Source organism: Heloderma suspectum, chromosome 10 (assembly GCF_057233095.1).
Source record: "Heloderma suspectum isolate Gila_16-S chromosome 10, 16-S_ref, whole genome shotgun sequence".
NCBI classification, from domain to species: Eukaryota; Metazoa; Chordata; class Lepidosauria; order Squamata; family Helodermatidae; genus Heloderma; species Heloderma suspectum.
In genome coordinates, this window is record NC_139467.1 from 18,202,292 (window position 1) to 18,214,263 (window position 11,972).

The window sequence follows — 11,972 nt, forward strand, 5'->3', positions numbered from 1 at the left end:
GATATTGTCTGCCGAGACTTCCATCTCTACGGGATCGGGAGGTTCCCCTCTTACACCTCAATCAGCATTAATAAAAGAAACTGAAGAATTGAAGTGTTGGGCAGAAGATTTAATAAAATCGGCAGTGACCCTTAAAAAGATGTGTTCTCACAAAAAAGGGGAGGCGAGCTCGTCTACTGCTCAAGACTTGCATCCCCTTGAGATGTATGTCAAACAAAGAAGGAAAAGGGTTTTTTTTAAAAAAAAAAAGATTCAGAATAGAGAAAGAAAACAGTAAAAAGCTCAAGGTCGAGCTGAGAGGAAAAAAAAAACAAGATCTGAGGCTGTTAATTAGAAAAATGTTGTTGCAGGACAGTCTGGCTTTTAAGAAAGCGTGGGAGCATGAGAGTGTAAGGTGGAAAAAGTAGCTGTTAGCCTAGCGCGCCGAGAGGGGGGGGCAGGAAAATTGCCCACAACGTTCTGAGTTGTGCAACATCATCACCTCGCCTAATTGAGATGAAATCCCTAAGAAATGGAAACTGAAAATGAAGACCCAGAAGATGAAGGCAAAATAGAAAATAAAAGTGAAGAATCAGCCCCCAGAGCACAGGCTAGACCCCTCTTCGAGTGAAAAGTGTGCCATAAGACTGTCCCAAAGCAGAATGAAGCGGAGAGACCACGTTGACGATCTCTGTCAAGGTAACCATGTTTAGCTTTGAACTGTGTTAGAATTGCATAGAGCCTGTAGCTACTGACCATCGGCTATATGATTTCTGAAGAGCGTAACCATTAAGCTTTTGCCGTGGGATTCCCTGCAATGAAGAAATCTCACTGTTTTAAGTGTCCAGTGTTACACTGCCTAAGTGTGTGTGCTAAAGAGACCAAAAAACCAGACAGCATGTTCCTGGTCAAGCCAAAATCACGCTACTACCATGCTCCTGAAAGCTGCAATAAACTGTGTAAGCTGGGAGACCCAACCTGATTGAAAAGAAAAGAAGATATTGGAGCAACTGTCTTAAAAAACAATGAGATCTGTGTAGCTGGCTGGCTGACGCTGTCAGTGATGTTACAACTTTAAATTAAGACTGTTTTCCTGTTTGAGACCCCAGCGAAGAAAGCTGACCTGAGTTATTTGTTGCCCATGCCAAAGCAAAGATTTAGCTGCCCTGTAGTGTCCTGTTTTAAGCTTGGGATTTACAAATACAAACAAACTGAGAAGCTTGCCTTTGAAGTCCTGCAAATCACCCCACCGCCTCCCTGAAGATTAATGGCTGCCTGAAAAATGCAAGTATAAGGCGATGCCCATCACCCCCCAGCGTCCTGAGTTTCGGCACTCAGTGTTTCAGTGCTTTCGTGTACCAGGTTAGAAGAAAAAAAAAAAAAGAGTAAGTTTTTAGAATGTCTGTGAGAACCTGACAGAAGTAAAATAGAATTTACAGAGGAGTTGCCCAGGTTAAAGCATCACGGCTAGAGAGCTGAGCTGTGCAGCTCTGTTTAGACAGAGGCCTTGCTAAAAAGTTAAAGGCCCTTGTCTGTCAGAAGGGGTGTAGGGCCACACTTTCCCTTTTTAAACTGATGCAAAAGTGGAGAGCCTTTGCTGGAAACATCGCATCTTCATTGCCCAGAGCCTTCTCTGTTTGCCTCCATCATCATCTGGGCTTTTTAGAGACACTCTGCACATGAACTAAAATTTTAAATTGTCAAAGACTTGCCATGGACAGTGCTGTAAAGCTTTTGATAAACTTGAACTCTCATCGCTGTGGACCGTGTGTCTGTGTTTGTAGTCAGCTCAGTGTACAGCAGGCTGAGTTTGATCTATGACTTTTAGATTTCCTTCTGCCAGAACTCATGCAGCATAGAGTTGCCGATACAAAAATGGTGACCTAGAACTCTTTGCTTGTGTGGGTATGCCCGTCCCTTGATTTTAATGGGCCCTGAGCATGCCAGAAGAGCAGTATAATTGCTGGATCTGCTCCATCATGCCTTACCGTGCTAAAAGTGCTTTCCATTCATTGTGTTAAATTGCAGAAAAAGTTTGTTGTGTATATTTTATGATTTCTTAAATATCATAAAATATATGTGATATTTGCAGATTAGTGTTAGTTGCAACTCCAAATGATACTAAGTGTGGTTCCCAATAGATGACAAGGAAAAAAGACAAAGGCAAGTAGAAAAGAGGGAATAGAAAAAGTAGCAGACAGATAGAGAAGGGGGAAAAAAGAAGAAAAAAAAGGCAAGAGGCAAAGAAAAAAAACATTTGTAGAGAAGAAGCGTGGCCATAGTTGCCCCCAGGGTAAATTAAAAGCAGCTGATTGTGCCTGGAGCTTATTACCTGGGGTAAAGTAGCCACAATAATGTAATAGTTCTTTAAGATGAAAAAAATGTAACTAGAAAGAGAAGAAGAGCCTATCCCAAATGTGTGTCATTGGGACTAGTGTAAGGCAGAAAGGTTTAAGTAAGTGCGTTTAACTTGAAAAGACAAATAAAGAAACAAGGCTGGTGCATGGAGCAGAAAGTTTTATATAAAAAGTTTGAAACATGATCTGCAATACAGGCAGATCAGCAAAGAAAAAGAAAGCAAAAGAAAGAGAAAAAAATTGTCTTCCCATACTAATAAATAAAAGTGTTATCAAGCACTTTGGGAAGCGAAGTTGTTTACAGGAAGCTGTGCCTGAGAACCAAACACTTCTAGCCTATGCTGAAAACGCTTGCTAGTGTTGTGCTGCCTCATGGGTAACATGTATGGTATAAAACCCATTTAGCCCAATAGCTCGTGGTTCAAAGAAGCTGTCTGATCCAACCATTAAGTACGCCTGTGTGCTGTAAGTTACCCAATAAAGTCTCCTTGTAAGTAAACCCCCCCTCTGGAATCCCAAAACACAAGCGGGGCTAGAGCGCCTCACCCAGTATCAAACCCTGCTGTTAGAAGCCATGAAAGCAGGTATAAAGAAGTCAATTAATATGACCAAAGTGTCTAAAGTGCTGCAAGGTGCCACCGAGGCCCCAGAGCGTACTTGGAGCATCTTTCAGATGCCTATCGCCAGTATACCCCCCTCAACCCAGAGGCCCAAGAAGACAAAAGAAGAAAAGAAAAAGACCCGGCAGAGGCAAAAGATTCTTAAAAAAGAACCAGTGTGCCCAGTGTAGACAAGATAGACATTAGTGGCATGAATGCCCAAATAAAATAAATAAAATACAAAAGAGAAAACCAAAGGGGCCAGAATGGGCGAAGAGGGAGACAGCTTGAGAGGGGCCGTGACATTGACTGTGAGGGGCCGTGACATTGACTTCATAATTGACACTGGAGCGGCATCAAGAGCAAGCAAACATTAGCCTTAAACAAGAAGTCCAAACACTGAGCAAAGTTCTTCAAGCCCAGTGTCGCTTTGTCTTAAAAAATAAGCCATTCCCATCACAGAAGTTCATCCTTTCCAACCAAGAGTTAAAGCATGAATTAAAGAGGGAAAAATAACCCTTTGACTCCCAGATAGAGAGGACTGAAAACTGTCATACTTTCCACCTCCACAGCTATGAAAGCAGCTGGAATTAAACCCTGGATACATTAGACACGAGTATAGAGAGCGAGAGGGGGAGAGTAGACTGTAAACAGAAATCCTGAAAATCCTTTAAAAATCATTCTGAAAAAGCAGTAAGAAGACTCAGGCTAGACCTTACTGTGGGCACACCGGGAAACTGTCCCCCTGCGTACGGTCAGACCTGCAACTGAAGAATTGAAGAAGGGGACTAGACCCTACTGCAGCTTGCCAGGTGAATAGCTGCCCAGCGTACGGTCAGATCCCAAAGAAGATCAAACATGCCTGTTGTAGTGTTAGTAGTGTTGCATTGTGTTTCCTTAATAAGGTGCAAAAAGGGGGGTCTGCCCCTGGAAGGAGAAGTTTGTCCCAGTGATTTGCTGATAATTACTGGCTTCACCTGGCTAACATCACGAGAGTAAAACATTTTTGTTTGCCAAGAGGTATACCTGCACAGGCTTATTAGCTCTTGCCTGTCTGTAGACATCCTAAGAAAATTCAAAAAGATACCATGTTAAGAGTTCATAGTGTAAGTTTAACTTATTCCCAAAATGCTAATTGGGGTGTGGTTGCAAAGATCCTACCCCCTACAGAGTTCACTCTACGCACCCCCATCGTTGCTGAAACAAATGCTACGTGTGCACGAATGCTTAATTGTCAAAAATTTTCCAGAAAATTTAAAGCTATCCCTGGCCCCCTTCCACTGTAATAAAATTCAAAACATATCTTTTAATAATGCCCACATACTTTTGCCTCATAAATGGTTTTAGACATGTGGTTCCCGCACTTGGTCATTCATTCCTGCCAACTTGTCTAATAACCACCCATGTTGCCTCAGCCGCCAATTGAACTGGTGCCAATTCTTCCCCTGTGGCCCAAGAAAATCCGTCGACGGCAGCCTCGAGCACTCCAACTAACTAAAAATTGTAATAGTCATGTGCAGTTATATTCTGACTCAAAAAAATTGGCCTTAGCAATGTCACTGGTTGGGGTTCCAGGTTTAGCCTTGGCTGATGGTCTGGAGATCAACCGGTTAGCTTGCAGCTTAGCCAAAAGCATAAATGCCACCTCACGTGCATTGTCATTATTAAATAAAGAGTTGTGTGATCTAAGAGGTGCAGTTCTAAAAAATAGAGCTGGTATAGATTACCTCTTCCTTCTTCATCATTTAAGTTGTGAGACACACCAAAAGCTCTGTTGTTTTAACTTAACTGATAATGGCAATGCTGTAGATGAACAGATCAACAAGCTGCATAATATAGTGGCTGACATAACAATGGGACAAAACAATTGGCTAAATTGGTTAACCCCTTAGCTTCCAGATCTTAGCTGGCTTAAAGCATTGTTCATCCTAATTCTACCAGTGTTGTTCATAAAAGTTCTGTTATGTCTCTGCGTTCCTTGTCTTATGCGCTGTTTAACCAATCTGTTTTATGTCTCAGCTAGTAAAACTGCTGCCCTCTATGCTCTAGTAGCTCAACAAGCTATTAAGTAAAAGGGTTGCTATAAGAGTCCTGTGTTATGCTTCGCAAACCAGAATGTCTATTTGTGTAATGAAATGATATAATTGTAATGAAATTATGCATTTAAGGGGGGAATGTAGCAGCCATATCGGGGGTCAGACTAAGTAGCCTCATGCAGTCTTATGCTTCATGTTCTTGCTGAGCTCTTTCTCCCTTGAATATATTGTTGTAAGCTGACGAGACACAGGAATTCCTTATCTTGTCAAAGGTCATACAATTGTATATCTTGTTCTCTGCTGTTCTCTTCTGTTCTCTCCTTATCATGGCTACCCTATAACCCAGTTCTTGTATTATAAACAATAGTGCTAAGAGAAGAAATGTTGAGAACTGCAACTCCACGCAGGAGGGGGAGGAGGAGCCGTTTCATATGTGTCACAATGTCTATAAAAACAATGTGCTGATGTATTTCGGGGCTTCTGGCTCTTTGGAAATGATTCCAGCTTTAAGCCCACGCGTTAAATAAAAAATCTCTTTTTCCTTCACTCCGTGGTCTCTCTGACTCTGGGTTCTGCAACAATACAATCCTGGAAACTGCTGACAAGGTATCACCTTCTCTAGGAACCACAAGTATAACTTTCTCTAAAATCAGCTCAACTGTTTGCTTGTTCTCACTGACTGAACTTCCTCTTTGTCTTTCCTGATTGTCATAACTCTTTTTCGCTTTGTGTAATTTTGTACCCTTTTTACTAAAAATGAAGAATGGTGACATCATTCTAACTTTCTACTACTGTTTGATTAAAGGTTATATTAGTTACATTGCACATAAAATAGGTGATACGCTAACATCTGTGTCAGCAATTGTCTGACAAACAGAAGCTTCCCTTTAAAAACAGAACAACATTGTCAGTTACAATTACTGTTTACTGAAACTCCAATTCATCTGGGGTTAAAGTTCCCCTCATTACACCCTCCAGACCACTTCCTCACACAACACACGCTCTTTTTTCTTTGGGTCCTTTACAGTTCTTTCCCAGTGTTGCTAGCTTCTCACATCCCTTTTAGATCAAACTGTCTTCAGCCAATCATCATCCAGTCCGGGCAGCATCTCTTAGGCTCGGGTCACTGGTCCTTGGTACATCCCTCATTATATTAACTGCAGCAATAGGCATAATATTTCACACACATTTGTAGGAGCAATGGCTTCACTCCTTGTCAGCCCAATCCCCTTGCTACGTATTAACGACTTTGGTCTGATCCAGCAAAAGGGCATTTCTACACCAGCCTAAAATCCTGCATTTAAAATGGGGCTTTCTGCTTCTGTTTTAAATGCAGGATCACAACTGACTCCCTTTACACGTGCTTCCTTCCCCCCTCCTTCTCCCCATGTTGGAGTCTTCCATTATCTTTCATTGATCTTGCTCCCATTCTTGCTGCTTTTACTCTTTTCACAGAGGAAAGTGAAGCAGAACACAACAGGGTAATTTGATAGCTCATTATCTGCAATCTATTTAAAAAGGGAACAAAGGGCATTTAGTGCAGGAGGGTCACGGTGTCATATTTATTTTATTTATTTATTAAATTTATTAACCGCCCATCTGGCTCGTCACCCAGCCACTCTGGGCGATGTACAGCATATAATCAAACAGTTTAAAACAATAAAATTCTACAATAAAAACATTTTCTAAAATACCCTAACCCACCCCAAATGCCTGCCTGAACAACCACGTTTTTAATGCACAGCGGAAGCTGATTAAAGAGGGGGCATGGCAGAGTTCCCAAGGGAAAGAGTTCCACAGAGTGGGGGCCACCACAGAAAAGGCCCTCTCCCTCATCCCCACCAGTCTAGCTATCCTGGCTGATGGGACAGAGAGAAGGCCATCTGAGGCTGATCTTGTTAAGCAGCCTGTCTGGTGTTGCTGGAGGCGCTCCTTAAGATAAGCTGGGCCAGAACCATATAGGGTTTTAAAGGTCAAAACCAACACCTTGAATTTGGCCCGGAAAACAACTGGTAACCAGTGCAACCCCTTCATGGATCACTGCCTTGTTGTGGCGAAGGGGCTTGCGTAACTCAGTGAAGCCATAAGCTATGCTGTGTAGGGCCACCCAAGACAGACAGGTCATGGCAGAGAGTTCTGACAAAATGTGGTCCACTGGAGAAGGAAATGGAAACCCACTCCAGTATTCTTGCCAGGAAAACCCCATGGAACGTATCACAAGGCTAAAAGAGATGATGCCGGAAGATGAGCCCCTCAGGTCGGAAGGTGTCCAATATACTACTGGGGAAGAGCAGAGGGTATTTCCAAGTAGCGCCAGAAAGAGTGAAGCGGCTGGGCCAAAGCTGAAAGGACACTCAGCTGTGGATGTGTCTGGTGGTGAAAAGAAAATCCGATGCTGTAAAGAACAATATTGTTTAGGAACCTGGAATGTCAGATCAATGAATCAAGGTAAGCTGGAGGTGGTCAAACATGAGATGGCAAGATTGAACATCGACTCTTGGGAATCAGCGAACTAAAATGGTCAGGCATGGGCGAATTTAATTCAGGTGACCATCATATCTACTATTGTGGGCAAGAATCCCTTAGAAGAAATGGAGTAGCACTCATAGTCAACAAAAGGGTGGGAAAAGCAGTACTGGGGTACAATCTTAAAAATGATAGAATGATCTCAGTACGAATCCAAGGCAAACCATTCAACATCACAGTAATTCAAGTCTATGCACCAACCACTGATGCCGAAGAAGCTGAGGTTGATCGGTTCTGTGAAGACCTACAACACCTTCTAGAACTATCACCAAAAAAAGATGTCCTCTTCATCATAGGGGATTGGAATGCTAAAGTAGGAAGTCAAGAAATCACCGGGATAACAGGCAGGCATGGCCTTGGTGTACAAAATGAAGCTAATAGAGTTTTGCCAAGAGAACATGCTGATCATAGCAAACACTCTTTTTCAACAGCACAAGAGACGACTCTACACATGGACATCACCAGATGGTCAATATCGAAATCAGATTGATTATGTCCTTTGCAGCCAAAGATGGAGAAGCTCCATACAGTCAGTAAAAACAAGACCTGGAGCTGACTGTGGCTCAGATCATGAGCTGCTTCTTGCAAAATTTCGGCTTAAATTGAAGAACGTAAGGAAAACCACTAAACCATTCAGGTATGACCTAAATCATATCCCTTATCGATATACAGTGGAGGTGAGGAATAGATTTCAGGGATTAGACCTGATAGACAGAGTGCCTGAGGAACTATGGACGGAGGTCCGTAACATTGTTCAGGAGGCAGCAACTCAATCCATCCCAAAGAAAAAGAAATGCAAGAAAGCCAAGTGGCTGTCTGAGGAGGCTTTACAAGTCGCTGAGGAAAGAAGGGAAGCGAAAAGCAAGGGAGAAAGGGAGAAGATACATCCAACTGAATGCAGAGTTCCAGAGAATAGCAAGGAGAGACAAGAAGGCCTTCTTAAATGAACAATGCAAAGAAATCGAGGAAAACAACAGAATGGGAAAGACTAGAGATCTCTTCAAGAAAATTGGAGATCTCACGGAACGTTTTGTGCAAAGATGGGCATGATAAAGGACAAAGAAGGCAGGGACCTAACAGAAGCAGATGAGATTAAGAAGAGGTGGCAAGAATACACAGAAGAACTATACAGGAAAGATCTGAATGTCCCTGATAGCCATGATAGTGCGGTCACTGAACTTGAGCCGGACATCCTAGAGAGTGAAGTCAAGTGGGCCTTAGGAAGCATTAGTAACAACAAAGCTAGCGGAGATGACAGTATTCCAGCCGAGCTATTTAAAATCCTAAAAGATGATGCTGTTAAAGTGCTGCATTCAATATGCCAACAAATTTGGAACACTCAACAATGGCTGCAAGACTGGAAAAGGTCAGTTTACATTCCAATTCCAAAGAAGGGCAACGCCAAAGAGTGTTCAAATTACCGCACAATTGCGCTCATTTCACATGCCAGCAAGGTGATGCTCAAAATCCTACAAGCTAGGCTTCAGCAGTATGCGAACCGAGAACTACCAGAAGTACAAGCGGGGTTTAGAAGAGGCAGAGGAACTAGAGATCGAATCGCCAACATTCACTGCATCATGGAGAAAGCAAGAGAATTCCAGAAAGACGTCTATTTCTGCTTCATTGACTACGCTAAAGCCTTTGATTGTGTGGATTACAACAAACTGTGGCAAATTCTTAAAGTGATGGGAGTACCAGACCACCTTACCTGTCTCCTGAGAAACCTGTACGAGGGTCAAGAAGCAACAGTAAGAACCAGACATGGAACAACCGATTGGTTCAAAATTGGGAAAGGAGTATGACAAGGCTGCATATTGTCACCCTGCTTATTTAACTTATATGCAGAGTACATCATGAGAAATGCTGGGTTGGATGAATCAGAGGTCGGAATTAAGATTGCCGGGAGAATTATCAACAACCTCCGATATGCAGACGATACCACCCTAATGGCAGAAAGCGAAGAGGATCTCAAGAGCCTCTTGTTGAGGGTGAAAGAGGAGAGTGCAAAAGCTGGTTTGAAACTCAACATTAAAAAAACTAAGATCATGGCATCTGGCCCTATCACTTCCTGGCATATAGAAGGGGAAGAAATGGAAGCAGTGACAGATTTTACTTTCTTGGGCTCCAAGATCACCACAGATGGTGACTGTAGCCATGAAATTAAAAGACGCTTGCTCCTTGGGAGGAAAGCTATGGCAAAGCTAGACAGCATAGTAAGAAGCAGAGACATCACCTTGCCGACAAAGGTCCGTCTAATCAAAGCTATGGTTTTCCCAGTAGTAATGTATGCCTGTGAGAGCTGGACTATAAGGAAGGCTGAGCGCCGAAGAATTGATGCTTTCGAACTGTGGTGCTGGAGAAGACTCTTACGAGTCCCCTGGACTGCAAGGAGGTCAAATCAGTCAATCCTAAAGGAAATCAACCCTGAGTGCTCATTGGAAGGACAGATACTGAAGCTGAAGCTCCAATATTTTGGCCACCTAATCCAAAGAGAAAACTCTCTGGAAAAGACCCTGATGCTGGGAAAGACTGAAGGCAAAAGGAGAAGGGGACGGCAGAGGATGTGATGGCTAGATAGCATCACCGATGCAATGAATATGAACTTGAGCACGCTCCGGGAGAGAGGGCAGGACAGGAAGGCCTGGCGTGCTATGGTCCATGGGGTCACGAAGAGTCGGACACGACTGAACAACTGAACAAAACCAGTGCAACTCCTTCAGCACTGTAGTGATGTGATCTAAAGAGCCCACGGCCTTCCGTGAAGGAGCCATCTCAATCGCAGGATAAAAGCCCGGTGTGAAGGAGTCCATAATGGCTCGGAAAGATCAGAACTGTAATCCACCACATCTCAAGGGCACCAGGTTGGTGAAGAATGATGTAAATAAGAACAAGCTAGAGAGAAGACTGGTGTGATTCAGTATAACACAGCCTATACTGAGTTTTTAAAGGGACCGATTCAAAAGCTGGAAAGTGGAGAGCATACGAGAGAAAGAGGCAATTACCACTGACCTGCTTTGACCCCTTTGTATTTTATATTTCTTTTCTTAGCTGTCTTGGGTTTTCCCTTGAAAAAGAAGGTGGTCTGTCAAAATAAATAATAAATGATATATAGCTCTATCCTGTAGGGGCTGCCATCTTTTCTTTCTTATTTCTTTCTCTTTTTTTTACTGTGTATTGAACACATGTAGCAGGTGAAGTGGAGAGATGTACAAAATTATGCATGGTGTTGAGAAAGTGGATAGGAAGACAGTCATAATCTCATAATACTAGAACCCAATGGGGTCATCCCATGAAGCTGACTAGTGGGAGATTCAGGACAGATAAAAGGAAGGACTTCTCCACGCAGCGCATAGTTCAACTGTGGAATTTGCTTCCTGAAGTGATGGCAACCAATTTGGATGGCTTTAAAAGGGGGTTAGACAAATTCATGGAGGAGAAGGCTAGCTATGGCTACTAGTCATTGTGGCCATAAGCTACCACCAGTATCGGAGGGTGTATGCCTGTGTACCAGTTACTGGGGAACTTGGGTGGGAGGGTGCTGTTGCACTCATGTCTTGCTTGTGGTTTTCCCATGGGCAGATGGCTAGCCACTGTGTGAACAGAATGATGGACTAGATGGACCCTTGGTCTGATCCAGCAGGGCTCTTCTTACGAAGTTTCTCTTGGCACCTGCACAGACATAAAATGTTCCCAGCACTGGATTGCAGCCGAGTCTCTGCAATGGGGCTTCCACACAAGACATACGACAGGCAAATAATCCTTTAAGCAGCCAGTTGAAATGGCACCAGGACTCCCGGAGGAGTTCTTCAGAATGCTGAGTGCCTGGGAGACATGCAAGAAGTCTTTCATTTGCAGAGGCTGCAACAGTGCACAGCTGGCAAAAGCCAGAGTCTCTTAATTATCTTGCTTTGAAACAGCAGAGGAAGTGAATTATGTAATGTCTGTTTAAAGCAGGGAACTAATGCAAATTAATGGGTGAAATGCCCTGAAAATTGTACTGCTGCTGCCCCTATCCTGTCCTCTCCCTGTTTTATAGCAAGCTTACTTAAGGATGCCAGGCTGCAATCTGGAGATCCCATCCATTTCCATTCATAGTTCTGCCATTGGGAGGGATGTATGAGAAATTAATTTCACTCATTTATTACCAGAATTTGCCCCATTCACACATCCCACACACAAATGCAAATGTGAGCTTTCGATACTGTTCACTGTGAGGGAGGGAATGCATTTGAAAAATGCATACATTTGAAAACTATGCATGAAAAATACATACTTTCTTTTTTTTTAAGTGCACACATGGATGCTTTAATCCGTGGGGAGAAGATGACGTACTTTTGAATGTGCACCCAAGTACGTGCCCAAGTACTCCACGATTTTCGTGCAAAATGGAAAAGCTCACCATCTGACATGGAAATGAGTCAGACCGGGACTGAGCTTGGAGGTGGAACTTGGAGAACCTCAATGAACTCAAGCTT

General features: G+C 43.1%; 1 long non-coding RNA gene across 1 annotated transcript; it reads left to right on the forward strand.

The window, feature by feature from the left end:
* Nucleotides 1-331: 331 nt before the first annotated feature.
* LOC146337854 (uncharacterized) lies at nucleotides 332-5,517 on the forward strand. The gene is made up of 2 exons (XR_014785109.1): nucleotides 332-678; nucleotides 3,508-5,517. It is a non-coding gene; the product is annotated as an uncharacterized LOC146337854 (long non-coding RNA).
* Nucleotides 5,518-11,972: the final 6,455 nt, after the last annotated feature.